General features: G+C 43.5%; 1 long non-coding RNA gene across 1 annotated transcript in view; it reads right to left on the bottom strand.

The window, feature by feature from the left end:
• Nucleotides 1–1765: 1765 nt before the first annotated feature.
• The window catches only part of LOC121149842, a 56594-nt gene continuing 37276 nt past the window's right edge, over nucleotides 1766–21083 (bottom strand). The window contains exons 3-4 of the long non-coding RNA XR_005882858.1: nucleotides 3401–3598; nucleotides 1766–1928 (exon numbers count right to left, since the gene is read on the bottom strand). This is a non-coding gene — a long non-coding RNA (uncharacterized LOC121149842). The remainder of the gene's footprint in view (nucleotides 1929–3400; nucleotides 3599–21083) is intronic.

Here is a 21083-nt window from a genome sequence, read left to right as displayed (position 1 = left end):
AAGAGAAAAAGATCTTCCATTTGCCGGTTCACTCCCCAAGTGGCCACAATGGCCAGAGCTAAGCTGATCCTTAGCCAGGAGCCAGGAGCCTCTTCCAGGTCTCCCATGTGGCTGCAGGGTCCCAAGGCTTTGGGCCATCCTAGACTGCTTTCCCAGGCCACAGGCAGGCAGCTGGATGGGAAGTGGAGCAGCCAGAACATGTTGGTACATAGGATTCCAGCTCATGCAAGGCAAGGACTTTAGCCGCTTGGCTTAAGAAAAATGATACCAGGGGAAATTGAAATCTCAATGAAAGAAAAAATTGAATGTAAATAGTCAATATCTAGGCAAATATGAGGGAGGGAAAAAAAGGAAATAGCCTCTTTTTTTCCTCACTGTGTGCATTACATAATTAAACATTGCCACCCCTTTGGGCTTATAACGTAGGCAAAGACTACACACATCACAACCACAGTACAGGGATGGCATGTGGACACACGGACGTCTTTGGTTCACGTACTCGGTGGCAACCGCCACAACACTAGGTCGCTAAGTACAACATTGTAGTAGCCAAGCTCTGGTTGGAAAGAAGAAACAGCACGATCGATCTAAGCAGAGAAAACAGCTTCAAAAGTTGTTCTCGTTAGTAAGAAATGGTTAACTAGATAAAGGGGTAAAAGTAGATTTTTGGGGAAGAGCAAAATAGAGAGGCGCTACTACCTCCAGGATTGAGCAAGGACACAAAAAACTGGGGTTAAGAGTGCGTTGAGAGGCAGCGGCCAGCAGAGGAACCATCGGGAGCCTCCCTAAAGTCAAGGGATGTGCCTGCTTTCCGTGGCACGGAGCTGTACGTCACGGGATGACTCAGAAAATCACCAGCAGGTTCAAGCAGGCTGCCGCTGCTCCACAGGAGCGGCCTGCCGGACAATGGGCCTGGGGCAATCAGCAGAAAGCCATCCCCATCCCCTGGAAAAGAGGTGCCCTCTGTGGAGTGAGGACCTCTGCCGTTTCCCCATGCTACTGCTACGCAGAAACAGAACCTTTAACCAGGAAAAAAAAAAAACCTCGCCTGACTTTAGACATGCAGCCCTCTGGTGCCCTCTTTTGGCAAAGCCTAATGTATCAGTTAGCAAAGCCGAAATATTTACAGGTTCCAGCTCCAGTGTCACTAAGCCCAGCTTAACAGGGAAAGAGTTGATGAGGGCAGGGCATCTGGACCTACAACTAAGAGGCAACGAACTGATACGTGATCCACTCGTATTGTCGAATTGGGGCTACCCCTGAAAATAATTCAAAGTGATTGTTTTGTCAGTAGATAAAATCACATAGAATTCTACTAAAGAACATATATATGTAACGTGTGCTTGGCACCTTAACATCACCATTCCATTTGGGCACTGGTCAGGGTCCAGCTGTTGTACTTCTGATCCAGATTCCTGCTAGTGTGCCTGGGGAAACAGCAGAAGATAGCCAGCTCCTTGGGCCTCTGCACCCCCATGGGAGACCCAACAGAAGCTCCAGCCAGGCCCCTGGATTTGGCCCCACTCAGCTCTGACTGTGGCAGCCATTTGGGGAGTGAATTAGCAGATGAAAGATCTCTCTTTTCTCTGTGTATAAGCCTTACTTTTAAACAAAAATAAATAAATAAATAAAAACATAACTCAAAGGCAACTGGGAAAGGGGGGAAAAGAATGAGAAAAGATTAATAGACAAAAATGTCAGATTTAAATGCAAAATCATTGTCCTGATTGAAAGAAACAAAGCAGAAAATAGTGCTTACCGGATAGTTCCACTTCCACAAATTTCTCAAAAACAGCAAGTTTCTCAAAATAGCAAATCAGTGGTTGGGACTGGAGCTGGGAACAGGGTGTTATGGAAACAAAGTGGAACTTTTAGGAGTGATGGCAATTTCCCATATGTAGAAACTAGTGGTGGTTCCAGTAGCACATCTATTTGTCAAAAAAAAAAATACTCTTGAATAAAGGATATTTTGCCTCAGTAGAGATTTTGTTTTAAAAAGGCAATGAATATAATGTTGCTGTAAGGCCAAGGAACTGGGGATCCAGAAAGTTGGGGAACAAACCCAGTACCGATCCTGTATTAGGCTTTGCCAAGCATTTTTCCATGTCGTTCATGGACCCAAATGTCCTGTGAACCCATCTAGAGTGATCCCCAAACTCAAAGCTCAGCCTCCAGACCTAACTGCTGCAGGGCCTAGGATGGGTGAGGTCTCGCTGTCCATGGTACCTGCTGTACCGGCATGGTGCTCTCCTGTGGTAGAAAACACAGCCCTGCTAGGCAGGGCCTAGATAGAGATATCTTTTGGACATGCCTGATTCGGGCGTGGGCTCCAGGAGCTGCTCTGATGGGCAGTTAGCTCCAGGAGTCCAACTTCCCCTTGACGGAGCAGTGAAACATGAAGGTTCAGTCAACAAAGGCAGGCCCCTGGAGTCAGAAACCGCATTTAGGGCTAGCGCTGTCATAAATAAACACTCACTTCCCTTTTTCCTCTTGAATGTCTTTAAAAATAAAAGCAAAGAAATTTGTCCTTATGTGATTCACCGGTGTCATAAAGATCTCTCTCGTGCCTGCCAACTTCTGAAAGCTTGAAATTGGATGATTTGGGAGAGCAAGAAGGATTTTCTGACTCCAATAAAGTGGACTGGGAGGATTTCTTTAGTGGAAACAGAAAGGAAAACACTAGAAAACCAAAAATACCCAAAGTATTTGATATATACTTTATATTGTGCATACATTTGCGTGCATATTTATGTGCATATATGTTGTACATATATATAAGTCACTGAATTAATTGCTAAACAGAAAAGGAGGTCTTAAGAACTGTCCTTTTGTGCATGACACGGTAGCCTAGTAGCTAAAGTCCTCACCTTGTGTGGACCAGGACCCCATATAGGCACAAGTTCATATCCCAGTTGTTCCACTTCCCATCCAGCCCCCTGTTTCTGGCATGGGAAATCAGTAGAGGATGGTCCAAAGCCTTGGCACCCTGCACACATGTGGGAGACCCTGAAAAAACTCCTGTCTCCTGGCTTCAGATCAGATCAGCTCAGTTCCAGCCAGCCAGCCATTGCAACCACTTGGGGAGTGAGCCAGCAGATGTAAGATCTTTCTCTGTGTCTTTCCCTCTCTGCAAATCTGATTTTCCAATTCAAGTAAATAAATCTAAAAAAGAGAGAAGGAGAGCCGACCTTTCAAAGCATGTGATATGTTATATACTTAGAGTGATATAAATAGAGATATGGGGCCTGAAGTTATGAAAAGCTTTTTTGAATTTCTGTGGATAAAATGTTAGGAAAAAAAAAATGAGTGCCATTTCCTTCCAAGTTGCCATCTTGGGAAATCATGCATTATTCCCACGCCTGTTCAGAAATTCTATTTTAGACTTGAATTATTTACTCACCATCTTCAAGATTCCTAATATCCACAGTGCTTACGTGTGCTGCAGTCTGAACATAACCATTCAGGAGCCTACAGCATCCATAAGCATAAAGCTATTGCTGGGATACTGGAAACTGGGCAAGTTTTAAATTGCAGGCTCTGCTCTCTCTTACTATCTCATGCACCAAGTTCTCAGTTTCTCCAAGCCTTGATGTCTCATCTGTAAAAATAAATAAATAAAATCAATACTAATAATACTCACATCAGGAGGATGCTGAGAGATGATTGTTTTAAACCATGAAAGTGTCATTCACAGACAATGAGTGAATGTGCAGGTCCTGTGGCCTTCCTCAGTAGGAACAAACATTGTTTTCTTTTTTCAGAAGATCTCCTATTCTTTTTCTGCGTGCACTTGAATTGACAATATTTTTATTTCATTCTATTACATTCTGTATGAGTTTAGAGAGTATGTTCTCTTCATCATTTGCCGATTATTCTAGAAATTATGTTCTGCACACATAAATTAGCAAAATACAAAGTCAGTCTGAATTTTTTACATTGCTTCCCGATGACATAAAAACTTCAGGATCGATGTTTCCAATAAGCACCTTTAAGCCACTGATCTTACTGCTTGATACCGCTAATGTTTGTTGGCATTTGTCTACCTGTTTTCCACTGTTGGACTTCTCCAGTCTGAGGTTTCTTTCCTTCTCCTTGAGGACCCCATGGTATCCATTAACAACAAGAACCTCAGTGGACGTACGTCTACCCAGAGGTCGATTTGTCATCACAACTTGTCACAACTGGAATATATTTTTCTTTATTTCTGCTTTTTTTTTTAGTAGGAACGCAGATTTTCCATAGCCCCCTGCTGCCAGCGGAATCTGGCAACTGTTGGGTCTTCATGTTAGATATGACCCTTAGGAATCTCAGGCTGGGGTTTGGAATGGCTTCTTCGGGATTTGTCACCCTACGTATGCCCTGCTTTCCCCTCTGCCCCCTCTGCTTTTGGGGACACTTAACTAAAGCTCAAACTGTGCAACTTCATTAGATACCCTCCAGATTTCAACATTTCAGTCATTACCTTCGTAACTTCATGCTTACTCTCAAGTTTTGGACTGTTTCTTTATGTCTTCAATGCTCGTACCATTTTGTTTAAAATTTCACACAATTTTCAGTGGAAAGGTAAGTCAGAATAGCCAATGTCACTTCCTGGTAACAAGAGTCTGTCTCTTCCTACCTCATTTTAGTTTTGCTTTTGTTTTTGCTTTTGTTGTTGTTGTTGTTGAAGATACATGTAATTTTATTTGAAAAGTAGAGTACTAGGAGAAGCAGCAAAAGATCTTCTATCCACTGGTTCACTCCTCAAATGACTACAATAGCCAGAACTGACCAGTCTAAGGTCCCATGTCAGGGTCTTCTTCCAGGTCTACCACAAAGGTGCAGAGGCCCAAGCATTTGGGCCATCTTCTGCTATTTTCTCAGGCCATTAGCCAGCAGCTGGATAAGAAGCAAAGCAGCCAAGATTCAAATAGGCTCCCATATGGATGTCAGCACCATAGGCAAAGGCTTAGCATGTTATGCCACGGATCTGTCCCCTATTCCTTCCTCTTAACCTTCCTTCCTCTTAACTTCCTCTTAACATCTTCTCTTTTAGACCTCTCTTTTTCTTTTTTTTTTTTAAGATTTATTTATTTATTGGAAAGTCAGATATGCAGAGGAGGAGAGACAGAGAAAGATCTTCCGTCCGATGATTCACTCCCAAGTTACCTCAATGGCAGGAGCTGAGCCGAGCCCTAGCCCGGAGCCAGGAACTTGCTCCAAGTCTCTCACATGGGTGCAGGGTCCCAAGGCTTTGGGCCGTCCTCGAGTGCTTTCCCAGGCCACAGCAGGGAACTGGATGGAAAGCAGGGCTGCCGGGATTAGAATTGCTGCCCATATGGGATCCTGGCACATGCAAGGTGAGAACTTTAATCACTAGGCTACTGTGCTGGGCCCTAGACCTCTCTCTTTTTTGTACTCATTCAATACATGAATTATCCAGAGTCATGGCTTTAAACATCATCGTATGAATACACACACACATGTGTATACTAGAATTTCAGGTACATCATGTTTATGTATATGTGTGTGTTCATGGATGTGTGAATGGATGTATCTGCCTGTGTGTACATTCGTGCATGACACTCGCATGGCTTATGTGCAAGTGTGTTGATTGCACATCTTCAGCTGGATGTCTACCCTAGCATTGCTGTTCCTTACACTCCTTCTACAGCCTTTATCGCCCCTGCCCTCAATGCTTCCTCCCCTCATGCAGAAGATTTGCACTTTCCAAACCAAGACACCTCTTTGACCTCCCAATCTTTGTACAATCCCTCCCTTCTCTTGTTCAAATAGCTTCTAATTTCTCTTTTCTAAACTTAACTGAGGGGCCCAGCACAGTAGCCTAGTGGCTAAAGTCCTTGTCTTGCACGCACCAGGATCCCATATAGACACCGGTTCTAATCCCAGCAGCCCTGCTTCCCATCCAGCTCCTTTGTGGCCAGGAAAAGCAGTCAAGGACAGCCCAAAGCCTTGGGACCCTGCACACACATGGGAGACCAGGATGAGGCTCCCGGCTCCTGGCTTCAGATAGGTGCAGCTCCAGCTGTTGCAGCCGCTTGGGGAGTGAATCGACGGACAGAAGATCTTTCTGTCTCTCCTCCTCTCTGCATATCTGACTTGCCAATAAAAATAAATACATCTTAAAAAAAAAAAACACTTAACTGAAAAACCTTTCCCTCCAGGAATCTGTTTTGACCATGGATCAGCCTAGATTGGGTCCTTGCTGAGCATACAACTACCACTGCTCTGCTCAAACCCTTAGTAAAAGTATCTTAGTTACCTGTCTACAGACCTTGAACAGTTAACAAATTGAAGGAGCTAAACCAACCACATCACTCATCAGTATTTCCTGAAGTCCTGCATAGTTCCTAACACATAACTAACATCCAGCACATATGTGGATGAATCGTGTCATGTGTAAACAGCATTTAAAAAAAAATAATTCAAAAAGGTTAAGGAAGATGTACAACTCTGTGGCACAGCAACTCCGTTTGCGTAAGCTTCCAGACTCTCCAGGAAGCTCCTTAGAAGAAATCTAGTAGCAGGGGTACCTGCAGATGCCTGCAAGCATTTGTTGTTTTTAAAATCTCCCCATCTTCCACGATAAGCCTCTACTAAGGTTTAATCTGTGGTACAGAGAGAAAAAAAAAAAACCCAAACCTAAAAGACAGCAGGGATCATAAATAGCTCATTTATACCTGAGCAGTGGGGAAAGTATTATTTGTGACTGGATCATCTTCCTATCATTTTTCCAAAGGCAGACAATTGGATTGCCAAATAGAATAATCGCCACCTTTCCTAGGGTCCTTCGGTACAGAGAAGGGGTAATGCATAGACAGGCAGAGCTTATCTCACCAGCATTCTTTCTACCAATCCCAGCACTGTCCCTGCTGCCCTTCAAATGGAAGCTTCAATGAGTACTGCACATCAAAAGACTTCCAATACGAACAATTACTAAAAAATATTGAAGAGTGGCCCTGTTTGCAGGGAAAAGTGCATCTTGACTGTATGATACTTACTCTATCAAACAAAATGCCTCCAAACACAGCACTGACATACTGAGAAGGAAGGAAAAGCTAACAGGAGACGGAGCAGACTGTCCATTTGAGGGGATGTGAACTCCAGGCAAAAGACGAGCAAGCTTTGGCATGAAGGGCCAGCTTGTGGGTCATCTGTCTGTTTACCCACCAAAGTCTTGCTGTGCTCAGCTCCCACATTCACCACCTCTATACAATTGCTGCTTCGTAAGGAAAAATCACATTAAAAAGTAAAAAAAAAAAAAAAAATAGGACAGTCAAAAAAAAAAAGCCAATTTACCTCTTGTCAACAAGACTCTCAGGTCAGTCAGCAAAATGTGGGAAAGTACCCTGTCCAGCATCTTTTGTATATGCCTCTGAAGATTGGAAAATATGATTCTATTGAATGACTTTGGGATGAGTTGAAATGTATTTGCCCTGGCCGATTCAACTGTCAGAGACTGCATCAGTCAGGATACGCCGTAACAACCCCCAGGCTCTGTGCTTAACATGGCTACATTTAACTCTCACTCGCACTACCCATTCAGTGCACGTCAGGGGACAGGGGAATTATGTTTAGATTATTTCCATCATTCCGGATCACAAGGTGATAGTCACAAGCTATGTTTCCCAATGACCATAGCAGAGGGCGAAGGAAGGGGGAGGGGAACATACTGGATCATGTACTCGTTTTTAAAACTTCTGCCACAAGTGACACATCCCTTGGATTGCTTCTCTTTGGCCAAGCAAAGTCACATGGCCATACCTAGGTTTGAAGGAGGGTGAGGAGATCTGGAATATTGAAACATAATTGTTTGATCACAGTGGGCGTTCCCCCAACGTCGTGTCTTAAGCCCACTTACTGCCATTCTCAGTAGTCCATCTCTGAGCTGAAAAGCTACTTGTCTGTAGCACAGGACGGACAGAATGAGGAGTCTGAAGATGGGGAACCATGCACCAAAATGAGTACTGAGCTGGATAATTCTGCAAGTTCTCAAAGTCTATCTCTATGACTCCAAGATATATGGGGAGATCAATGGAAGAAATTATCAATTCAGGCTAAGGATGAAATCAGTAAAACCAAAGCAGGGATGCTGGGGATTTTAAAAATCCAGATATATTATTTTGACATTTATGAATTCATTCAACAATGAGTTACTTAATGTACATCAGTAAGAAAGAAAGTTGTGATGGGTGCTGTTATAATAGGAGAAAGAACTATCTAAAGTAGATAGATACCAAGAAGGGTTTTGATTTTGTGAACAAGGGGTTTTATTCATAGAAGGGAGATAGGGGCAGGAGTTTGGCCCAGCAGTTCACACTTGGAAACCCACAGTTCCGTATGGAGTGCTTGCCCTGGCTCTGCTCCCAATCCTAGATTCCTGCTGATGCACACCCTGGAAGGCAACAAGTGATGATTGAAGTGGCTGGGTCCCTACCACCAGAGCAAACACCTGGATCAAGATCCCAGATAACTGATAGCTTGTTTAGGGGGATGATGAGTAGCAAGGCAAACCTGGTCTAGAGATGTACAGGAAGAACGGGAGACAGTGAGTCACACAGAGCGGCAAGGGTAGCAAAAATCTTCCTTATAGACTGGCGAGAGAGACTGGGTTTTATTACTGTATAATGAAATACTGATGAATGATTTTTTTTTTTTAATTTGAGAAGCAGAGAAAGAGTCCTTCAATATGAGGACTCATTCTTCAGCTGTATACAAGGGCCAGGACCAAGCCAGAGCCAGAGCCAGCAATGCAACCAAGGTCTCTCACATGGAAGGCAGGAACACAAAAGTGCTTGAACCATCACCACTACCTGCCGGAGTCTACATCCGCAGAAAGCAGGAATCAAGGGGCTGGAGGTAAGTACCAATCTGACCACTTTACAGGGGATTCTGGTGTCTTCCTGGGAGCTTAACCACTAGGACAAACAGCCAACCCTTTAAAACAATTTTTTTTTTGCTCTAGTTTGATTTCTAAGACTCGCTGAGTGAGAAGACAAGGCTTGCCTGAAGGCATATGTAATCAAATCTTTACTCAATGGCATAACAATAAATGAAGAAAAAGTGTTCCAAGCATCTTGGGAGCAGATGATAGTTCTTGTTTCTGAGCCCAACCTCGGAAGTCAATCTGCTCCATACATATCCACTAACTTATATTTATTTATTGACTAGCATAGGGAGCCATCACTGTTACAGATACTAAGGGCATGACTGTAAGCAATTGCCTTTCTTAGAGTTTTAACTCCAATAAATGTTAGTGATCAATACTCCAATTTTCAAGCAGCAATTATTCACTGTGTTACAGAATTTGGTAGCTGTCTTGTTGTGGTTTTTTTTTACAGTTATTTTCAAGTGTTTTCCGTAGGAACTCAATATAGTATCCACACTGACTTGTAAGCCTACCTCCTGCTCCATTTGCAGACTCACTTTCTATCACACGCTACTCACACTTCTGTCCAGCAATCCCAACAAGATAATTAGGCAAGTAATGGTGTGACATAAGTCACCACCTGAACAGTGGTATCCCTGATGAATTCCAATTCAAACCATGGCTGTTTATTTCCAAATCCAGCTCCCTGCTAATGTGCACAGAAGGGCAGTGGTGGATGGATGACCCAAGCACTTGGGCCTCTTCCACTCATATGGGAGATGAAGGTAGAGTTGCATGGTCCTGACTTCAGTCCCATTTGCTGCAGCCATCAGGGAAGTGAACCAATATGTGGAAGATTCTCTCTTTCTCCCTCTCTCTCCTCTCTTTCTCATGCTGCCTTTCAAGTAAATCATTAAATCTTTTCAGAAAGAGAATATTATTATAAGGGTAACCACATAACTTATCATCCAAACTGAGACACTTTGGAGAACGAAAAGATGTCACTAAAAGTTACTAAACTCATAAAACTACAATTACTATGCTTTATAAAAGTTTTACCATAAGTAAAATGGCTTTAGACCCATATCATCCACACAATTAATTACAAAACCACCTTCACACAGATCATTCAAAACGTCTCAGCCTCTGCTTTCTGCACGTAGTTCATTCTTTAGCCCCGTAATCTCCTACATTTCTCAATGACCTTGCAATGACTTTGTGCATCTCATAGGCTCAGCCCACGACACAGCTCACTGGTACACCAAGTGGCAAGCAGAGGCAGCCCTGAAATACTTCTCCCAAAGCCAACTAGAAGACAAGCTGTGACCGGTCTAGCAAAAACATGCATTTCGTTATATGAGTGGGCACTCTAGATACAATAAATGAGAGAGGGATGTTAATTATGTTGCATCAGTGAGAGATCAGGAAAAGACAGATTGTCATGGCTTCTTGGTCCAACTTAGCCATGGATTAAAATGATACCAGTTCTTTGCCCTTACATCTCAAAACCATGGAAAGTGTACATTAAGCTTTGATGAGGGTAGTCAAAATTATGACCATTTGGGGAATGAACCAGCCAATGGAAGATCTTTCTGTCTCTCTCTTCTTTCCCTCTTTCTTTCTCTCTGTTTCTCCCCCGCCCCTTCTCTCTCTGCCCTTCTCTCTCTCTGTTTTAATTCTATATTTTCAATCAAAATAATCTTTTTTTTAAGTCAGCAGATGCAGAAAAAAATTTTTACTGATTTTATCTGCCTAAAAATGGAGTCTCCCAAAAGAATTCAATTGTCATAAATCTCCGTGGGAGTTTTTCAACCAGGACAAATGATTCCTATCACCAGAGAGAACTCTGCATCGGCACACAAAAAAAATCAGCTAAACAGGCGTTATCTCAAAGCTGTCATATCGCCCATCTATTCTCCAAGGGCCCATTTATCGTTTCTGAAAGTCATTTTCCCTCCTGTAAGAACCCCTTCTCTCCACTATGCCTATTTAAGAAGTCATTTGTTTTCCTGAAGCATCTTTCTTCCCAGGACCTTCCTCAATTGCTTATTCTTTACTTTGCTTTGACTATGATGTTCAAAACAAAAGGAGGTTGGGGGGACTGGGACTGAATTTCCTGTTTAATTGTTTCAATGCTCCTAGCAATGCAGAAGTGACCTCCAATGTATACTGCTATATTTTGATCATCTCCCTAAGCACACAGATGAGAAAAGGTACTAAAATTGAGAACAGGGAGCAGATATTTGGTCTGGAAACTAAGAGGCTGCTTGACATACCTGCATCCTGAGTACCTGAGTTCAAGATCTAGTTCAACTCTTGATTCCACTGTGGGAGGTAGTAGAGTATAACTCAAGTGTTTGGCTCCCTGATACCCAAAGGAGAGAGCTGGGTTGAATTTCAGGCTCTTGGCTGCAACCTGGGTTTGCTCTGGCTATTTTAAGTGTTTGGGGAGATAGGAAATTCTCTCTCTCTCTCTCTCTCTCTCTCTCTCTCTCTCTCTCTTACATACACACACACACACACACACACACACACACACACACTGTAGCCATAATAAACTCATATTCCTTTCCTTTTTTTCATATATTTTTAAAACCACCCACTGAAAATTGTGAGTTACCTAGGTTAGTATGGTGAATAGTAATATTTGCATAAGAATTTCAGGAACCTCCCATGGGGTGGTGGTTTGGAACAGTGAACCAAGCTAACCAGAGCTTCCGACCAACTGAAGCTGAGCCCTATTGTCAGAGGCCTCCACCAGGTGGACAGCTGGACTTCCCCAGATAACCTGGGTGGACCCTCATCAGAACGCAGTCTGAGCATCTGCATAGTTATCAATCGAATAGACTCACTATTTTATTTCTAACCTTATCTGCAACTGTCCCTATCCCTTCAAGCTCCTCTTACTGGTTTATCAGGTGGAAAGAGCTCATTCTGGATCCAGAAGTCTTCGTTTCCCTAAAATGCCAGCTTCTTGAAATAAACCTTTTCATCTTAACAGTTGTCTGGTGCAAAAGCAGCACAAGCCTGATTATTTGTCCAGTAATTCCTTCTTTCTACCTTTCAAATAAAATAAACGAGAATTTTTAAATGGCTTTCTGCCAACTGCTACCCATCAATAAGCAATGTCATAATTTTTCATGCAGTTTTTCTCTTATTTGCTTGTTTTATTTTCTTTTCCAAGCAGGTAGTGTGTGTGTGTTTAGGACCCCAGACTGGCATGCTGTCAGGGCACCTTTCATGTGCTTGGGTTCCGGGCAGGTGGGTAAAGCTCCAGGTCATCATGCCACCATGCTGGAAGACCGTGTTTGGAAATCCAGGCACACAGTTTTTAAAAGCATTAACTTCTCAGTTTGGATGGGAAAATACAGATACGATCACAATTCAGGCGTTGCAGATAACCCGGTAGAGTTGAGAAATGTTTTATAGAAGTCAAGAGCAAGTGAAATTCGGATTCTGCGCAACTTCCTACCCCACTGGTGACTTTTTTTTAATCTTAAATATTGTTGAATGGCATTTTCCTCCAGTGTGAGTCCCCAAGGATTGCGAATAGGAGTGCATGAGGAACTCGATGCAAGACTAAAGCTGGTGTGAGTCTTCTTGTGCTACAGGGCACTCAAAGAGGCAAACATATTCAATTATTCACACTCCCTTTCCTGCAAGAGGAATCTTACTCATGCTGTTAACCTGCCAATCTTGAAACCCAGTGCTAGCCAGGCAAACTCCGTTATGCAGGCAGCTTGGCATTCTGTGGGTCAAGTCTGCCTGCCCAATGCTTCAGGCCGTGGGGGCTCTGCTGTAAGGTGTCTTAAGCAGAAATTTGATGGTGTAAAAAGCACCACAAAGCATTCTACTAGAATAGTTTCAAGCAGAAGCCACAAAGCTCCCAAGCAGACATCACCAGCTCTGATCATGTGCATACAGGTGCAATCAAAGGAGGAAAGATAGAAAGAACAAGAAGGATATTCCCTAGCACCATCTGATCTGGTTGGTTTGGTCACTTAAAACACACACACACACACACAGTAACTAAAAAGAATCTTATCTTCAAGATAAGAAAGACTCAAGTCAGAACATAGGAGAGCAACAGTATTGAGCCTGAACCCTTGAATTGATGAAATATTAGTGAAAAGCTTGGGGACATTACAAACTGCTAAGGCCATGCATTATAAAATTCACCAGGGAGCCTCTATGCATATCGAAAGTCCACCTTCTGCTCATGGGGGATGAAACCTGATTCCTATCCCGCCCTCCCCCACCCCAACTATGCCCTAACTCCTGGGAGATTCTACCCTCACTTTCTCTTTATCCCCCCAAAATAAAATCTCTAACTAGTCGCCACCTCTCCTTTTTCTGAACCCTCAACTTCTAAAACCTAACGTAAAAACCAAATAAACAGAACATCAGGCCAAATTCAAATTCATTTTAAATAGTGTTACAGAAATGGACGTCAAGGATAAAACAATCTCAGTTTCACACGAAAAAAATTTTCACTTGGACAATTTGAGCGAGCAAAGCGAGAGGTCGGGGTGCAAGCGAGGAAAATCCTAGAGAATGGTGCAAGGGAGTCTTTTAAGCACAGTTTGGGTGAGCAGAATAACAGCCAACAAGAGTGCAGGGACAAAACCCATCATAAGGCCAGAATTGCAATCCTATCTAGCTTGCTCATGATGAAATTAGAACCGATCAGAAGGATACAAGAGGCAACGTTTTCCTTGCTATTCTCATGATGAAACTAGAAATTCAGAAGGGTAGGAAGACACTTTTGTCTTGCTAAAATCACCTTCTGGGGAGAAGCAATCATCCCAAACACTTCTAGAGACTCCACTTCTAATTCCAACAGGGACGTGACCTCTGTAACACCCAACAGCATCCGGTATCAGAATGCTGGTTTGAATATCAGCGACTCTGCTTTTAATCCAGCTCCCTGCTAAGGCTCCTGGAAACACAGCAGGAGATGGCCCACAGGCTCTGTGTAGGACATCCAGACACAGTGCATTCTCTTTGCTTTAAACTGATCCAACTGCAGTCATTGTGGCCAACTGGGGAGCAAACCAGCCAACAGAATATCATATTCTATTTCTGAATCTCATGCTGTGTGTCACTCCACCTCTCAAACAAACGTGCAAAGAAGATACCTTGTACATAGCCTGCATTTTCTTAATTTATGGAATTGGTCTACAGAACCTTGATTATTGCAGTGATGGAAAGGAAATCGCTGTTTCCTCTAGATTCAAGTTCAGTGTCTGGGACCCTGCCAATTACACCGATTAAAAAAAAAAACAGATGAACAAGAGAAAACAGTTATTTCTATGCAATTAAGGAGCTTCACAGAATTGAAATGAAAACCCCAAAAGACAGTCAGACCCAGAGGTCAATATATCACTTTGAAAAAGGGCAATAAACTTGTGGAGAAATGATAAAACAAAGAAGAATACTGAGCTTCTAGAAGCGGTAAATTAAGGGAAGGAAAATACATGGGGAAAGATAAGGATTATCGAGTAAAACATATTTGTGCAAGTCCATCTGGCTGCTGACTTTCCATCTTCTGGATGACCATTCGAATCCCCTTGGGAGGGGGGGATTGCCGCAGAAGTTTCTGCCCTTGGTCGGGTAAGGATAGCTCCAAGAAGGTCCTTCGTGTATCTGTTGACTCGCACAAAGTAACCCAGGTGCCACCGTGGCATCCTACAGGTGATGTTCTCCGTTTCCCTCCAGTAGCCACACTCATTGTAAGGATGCCGTGGGCTGACTTAGAAATACACAGGCTCCTTAGCAAATACTGTCATCATGACTGCAAATTTCTCTCATTGTGATGTAACTTTCGTAAATTTTATAAACACTAATTTTTAACTCAGAAAAAAACATCAGTCGGGAAATCAGTCACAACAGGAAACTAGCATGCGAAATGAAGGATTATTTCCAGATGACATGAAATCTTTCTCCAAATATGCAGGTAATATTATGCTTCAAAATGCTTTTTCACATTCATTCAACAAGCAAGAATTCAATAATCTGCCATTGTTTTAGGCACAATTTCAAAACCTTGCATTAACCACTTGTTTTTCATTTTTACCCAATACATAATTATGCATACTTACGAGGTATAGTGGGACATTTCAATAAACGTATGCAAAATGTAATAGCCAGATCACGGTAAGTAGTATATCCGTCATCTCAAACATTGCTCATTTTTTATGTTGGGAACTTCCAAAATATTCTCTGCTACCTATTTTGAAATACACTAAAAACTGAAACCAGCAGCCAAGATAAACTTTTTTAAACTAACATTTTTAAAGATTTATTTTATCTTTTTAATCGCAAAATCAGATATACAGAGAGAAGGAGAGGAAGATCTTTGGTCTGATGAGTCACTCCCCAAGTGACCACAGCGGCCAGTGCTGCACTGATCCGAAGCCAGGAGCCCAGATCCTCTTCTGGGCCTTCCACAGGGGTACAGGGTCCCAAAGCTTTGGGCTGTCTTCAACTGCTTTCCCAGGCCACAAGCAGGGAGCTGGATGGGAAGCGGGGCTGCTGGGATTAGAACTCGCAGCCATATGGGATCCCGGTGCACTCAAGGCTAGGACTTCAAATGCTAGGCCACGCCACCGGGCCCAGCAAAATAACTTCTTAGTGCAGGATGTTGAAGAAGGTGATATTGGATAACTGGTGTGGGATCATGGAGCTGGTCACTAACCCTGTATAATATTATCTTTCTGCTTGCTCAATAGAGCTCCCCTTCACCAGGGATTTAAGGTGGAGAGGTGCCAGGAGAAGAGGCCCTGCCTTTCCAACCTCTTAAAAAAGGACAGGAGGGCCTCTGCTCTGCAGACCGGGGCAAGAGGGGTGCAGAGCTGCCCTTTCTGCCTACTTCCCTTCCCCAACCCCTCTTCTCCTCTGATCTATGCCCACCCTATGCTCCTATGTGTGTGCACAGGTGGGGGGCAGTGTTTGTTCTCCCCTGTTTTACATATACATCACTCTGAGCGTGCTCCAGTGCTTGGAATGCTTCTCTAGGTAGATGGCAAGGTCCTGGAGTAAAAATTGGGCTCACTTCTCCCACTCCAAAGGAGAGGAAGGATATGACCATGAGCCTTGAAACGGCACGTGTCCTGATTTTAATTCCACCTCCATCTCTCAGTAACTGTGACTGTTGGCAAGCAAATTCTTCTCAGTCTCAAAAAACAGATCTAACTACCTCAATCCCTGTCATGGTGAGAACTACATCAAATTATGGACACATATAAAGTACTTTGCAATTGAAAGGGTTTGTTATAGTAAATTGCATATTGAACTGAATTAGACTGACAGGAGTACTACAAAATCAACAGGGAGTAGATTTGGGGTAGTGATTATCTTGATTATCTCACTCATTGACTCAAAACTATCTAAAGAGTGGATTCAAGAAACTCATAGTTTGTAAACTACTTGGACAAAATCAAATCCTTATTGATTCCAGTAATAACAATAAAAAGCTTCCATTGATTGAGCGTTAATGACATGCCTGGTACTTTTTATGACATAGGTTGGCTGTGTTCACAATTTCATTATTTTAAAACTCAGAGAAGTAGATGCTATTAAAAAGATACTTCAAAAACACTGATAGAAGATGGAATTAAAAGAAAAGTTAATTTTGAAGGGAAAAAAAAAAAACCACACAAAACCCATACAGTAAACATTTTGCAATTCCAGGACTTTTTGAAGACTCCTTACATTTAGGGACAGGTGAAGCAGTTGTTAAAATTTTGAGTTGAAATTCTGCTTTGTAACAGCCATGATCTTGACCATTGGTGCAAGTCCCCTTCCCATCCAGACCATGGTCATGGTCTCCTAAAAGCGATCATTGTGGAAGCTTCTTCAGGAGTTCTTCCCTAAGCCCATAACTGCTTCTTCCAATCTATAGTCAAGCTATGGCCAGAGTGCTGTTCCGTAAACACTCATGCCATCTGCTTAAAGTCAAGTTACACAGTGGTTCTCAGAAATCAAGTGCACACAGACGACCCAAAGATCTTAGTAAAGTACGAATTCTGAAGCCATGAGTGTGGGAGAGGGTTGAACCTGAGTCGCTACTTCCCTAAGTAACAAGCCCCCAGAAACTGCCAATGCGGCAGATATGGAACGCTCCAGACACCAGGCAGAGTCCAAACACCGTCGTTCCACAGGCCTTGTATGGTTCTCCATCTCGGTCACACTCCCTGGTGGTTCAGGGACTCCCACCCTTGCTCAGTGTCCCTGGAAGTTCTTCCTCCTCGTGGAGCATTGCTCTGTTGACCAGATTGCTCCTCGATGCCACTTTTCCCCAGGCCGTTTCAGCCCCTCACCTCCAGCTTCCCAGAGCTTCCAGCATCCTCGAAGACTCAGCCCAACCGCCACCCTCATGAAGCATTCTTGCAGGCACAATTGATTTCACTCTTCCCTGCACTCTTCAGCACCTGGTACTGTTCTAGAACTAGCCGCCTTGTATGGCTGCATTTTCAAGTATCTGTTCCCATCTCCAGAGACGCTCCTTGCCTGCCTGACTCATGTTTATATTTGGGATTTGCTAAACATCAACAAACGCTTGTCAAGTTCAACTTGCAATTGGGAAATTGAAATCACTTTAGAATGCCACATTAGACAGTGGAAGGAACTGTACGGGGCACAGCATCCCTGAACAGAGAAAGCCTGATTGATTCTCTAAAGTGGGTCTTATAGACGAAGGTTGACGTCAGATGAATGAATCAGGGAGGACCAACGGGGGAAAGGGAAGCGAAACGCTTGGGGCTTTTTCAGTCTTGCCTTACATTTGGCTTGGGGAGTTATTTGTTCCACTCAATTTAAGCAGAGAATGTCACTGTTTCTGAAAGTTTTTAAGCCATGTGTCACTTAGCTTCCCATGTTGGCTGCGACCTTGCCCTCCCTTCTGTGTCTGTGTGGTTCAACCACAAGTTGTTACTCCAATCAGAAACCTTACTCAGAAACGTGCTGCTGAAAGGTAACGAGAAGAACTTGCCATGATTCGATGTCAAGGTGACATTTTTTTTTCCTTTCACCTTTTTTTTTTTAAGATTTTTATTTTTTTATTACAAAGTTGTCAGGAGCCGTCTTGTTCCCCATTCTCTCCTAGGTGGTTGCGACCCCCATTGACTGTCCCGCTGGACGGGACACAAAGTCAGATATACAAAGAGAAGGAGAGACAGAGAGGAAGATCTTCCATCCTATGATTCACTCCCCAAATGACCACAATGGCCGATGCTATGCCGATCCGAAGCCAGGAGCCTCTTCCAGGTCACCCAATTGGGTGCAGGGTCCCAAAGCTTTGGGCCACCCTCGTCTGCCGTCCCAGGGCACAAGCAGGGAGCTGGATGGGAAGCAGGGCCGCCGGGATTAGACCAGCGCCCACATGGGATCCCAGCGCGTTCAAGACTAGGACTTTAGCTGCTAGGCCACACTGCTGGATCCCACCTTTGGTTTTTATCAGATCTCAAATTACAATACCCTGCATGTACCATGATATAGATTGGACAATCCAGATGGGGTTTTCTTTTTCAGATTCATTTATTAGGGCTGATGCAATGACTGAACAGGTTGATCCTTCAATGTCAAGCAACAGCATCCCACATGAGTGCTGCTTTGTGTCCCAGATGTTCCACTGCCAATGACCTGAAAAAGCAGCAGAGGATGGCAGAAGTCCTTGGGATCCTGCACCCACATGGGAAACCTGGAACAGGATCCTGGTTCCTGGCTTTTGATCAGCTTAGCTCTAGCCATTAGTCATATTGTCTGGTGCCCAAGTACAAAAGAGGTGAACAAAAGAGGTGAAAGGAAAACCCCTCTTGGTGCTGGTGGACAGGTGGACAGGTGGGCAGGTGGGCAGAACATGCTTTCCTGCAGACTTGATTCCTCAGTGCCTGGCTCTGAGTCCAAGCCACAGCAGGCTGTCACTTTGGCTGCTGGCTTCTTACAGGTAAGTGACAGCCTTCCACCTCATATATAACCTATCAGGCTGGAGGCACAGTTTGGATTAACACCTGCTCACATTTGATTGATGATGCTTCATGTCAAATACGGTTGATCTATCTGGCATTGATAGAGCTTCTAAACTTCTCTCTGATTACTGAGATTAGTTTGGGACGTGTATGCAGACCCTTGATCATTTTAAAAGACCCTGCTGCCATCTCAGAAATCAATTCCATGCTGTTCTTTAAATTTATCATCAAACTTAATTCAGAACTTGGGCTTGTCTCCACTTGCATTCCCCAGACCTTTAGTTTGATGCCAAAGTCCAGCTTGTGACTCAGGTTCTGCTTCTTGACTCTCATACTTAAAAAGAGAAAAAAAATCTAGATGCATAAAAGCATCGAATAAGATAAATATTTGTCCTTTTCCCTTATAATCTCAGATGATTGGAAGCTAGATAATATTGATAGACATGCACACTTTCATTCCAACCTAAAATAAATTAGCTTGAAATACAGATCATCTCTCAAAACAGTGCAAGTGAATGAAATATCTAGAGTGACTACGCCTCTATTGCTCTGAAATCATGCCAAGGATCTGTCTCCAGGAGAATGGACGATACTCACAGCTGGGGCACTAAGATCATTCTGGTCAGAGAAGATGAGCTCAACTCCCTTGGAGAAGCACCTGGCCTTTCCTGTCAGCAGGGATCACAGGTGTCTCACTTCAGCAGAATTTGCCCAGCAAGCTCATGCCAGTGTAGCTGCCGGGGCTTTTGGTTGCCCTTGAGAAACCAGCCGCCTTGGGCCACCTGTTGGTTATTCAAAAGTAAGAAAGGCTGAGTTCTGTCTCTGCCTGGCAGTGCTGGCCAGGTCACCCCCAGGGTCCTTTTGAAAGGGGAGACAGGTTACTCTGGACACCGCTGTATTTACCAGCTCAAAAATCAGAAATGAACTTCCACCGCACATCAGCTGCAGAAACAAATGTCCTTCCTCAAGATTCAAGGGAAATTCATCGCTAATTCACTCAAGATGACTTGACCCTCTTCTATGTACTGGGCACTAACTACGTTGACTGCAGCCAAATAATCAGAAAGACAGAAAAAAAAAATCTGCCTTCTTGAGGCTTACACTGTAAAGGGAGACACAGACAACGGAAAACTAGATAAGTAACTGTGTGTGTGAAAAGTACTTGCAGTAGGTTCTGCGATGCTGCAGGCACATTCCTAGTGAAACCAGGGACAAGAAAACCCCCTAGCCTTCGCTGCCTAAATTGCCAGCAACCTGTAATAATCACTTCTGCCCGCTGCATAGTAATACAGTATTCCATAATGGTTGTCTTTGCTTTAAAAAAAAAAATCTGCTGAGCTGTCTGCTTAGAATCGCTGACAAAATGGGACAGCATCGGCTGCAGCCAGAGCTATACCTGTGCATGAGAAGATGAACTTGAACGGATCAGAGTCACTTTATGGCTCATTACGATGCTAAAGGACACGACTCAGATGACCTTTCAGAGGCCACCGTTGACCACACTGTGCATGCATAGGCATTGTTTGTTAACACACACACACTCTCGGGACATTCCCTTGCACTTGCACTTATGTCCCACCACGTAGTTTCCTCCAGCTATACCCCATTCAGCCTGACTCCAGAAATCTCCAAGCACCTTTCCGAATGAGATGAATTTGGGTTTTGTTGTTATTTGTTAGGCCTCCTTGCAGCCCTGTAATGGTAAATCAATCTCTTTCTCTCTCTCTCTCTCTCTCTCTCTCTCTCTCTCTCTCTCTCTCTCTCTCTCTCTCTCCCTGTGTGTGATATGTGTGATATGTGATATGTCTTCTCTCTCTAAATCTAGGGGCCAATGTTGTGGTTCATGGGGCTAATCCTCCACCTGCTAGAGCCGGCATCCCACAAGGGAACCAGTTCATGTCCCAGCTGCTCCACTTCCAGTCCAGCTCCCCTACTTATGGCCTGGGAAAGCCGTGAAGAATGGCTCAGTTCCTGGGCCTCTGAACCCAGATCTGCTTAGTTCTGGCTGTTGCAGCCTTTTGAGGAGTGAACCAATATATGAAAGATCTCTTCCTGAGTCTTCTCTCTATAAATCTGCCTTTCAAATAATAAATAAATATTTAAAATATAAATAAATCTGAAAAGTAACCCTCAGTCAAGGAGGAACAGAGATGGCTGTATTTGACTCAGCTCAAAATTCTTTCCTTGTCAACTGGTACAAGGCTGTTCTTACCTGACAGGGAGTGTTAGGGAAGGCCCTGCAGGAA

Source organism: Ochotona curzoniae, unplaced genomic scaffold (genome assembly GCF_017591425.1).
Source record: "Ochotona curzoniae isolate NIBS_2020 unplaced genomic scaffold, NIBS_Ocur_1.0 scaffold_4763, whole genome shotgun sequence".
Lineage (NCBI taxonomy): Eukaryota > Metazoa > Chordata > Mammalia > Lagomorpha > Ochotonidae > Ochotona > Ochotona curzoniae.
The sequence above is the reverse complement of the archived record's forward strand: the minus strand, read 5'-3'. Positions and strand labels throughout refer to the sequence as shown.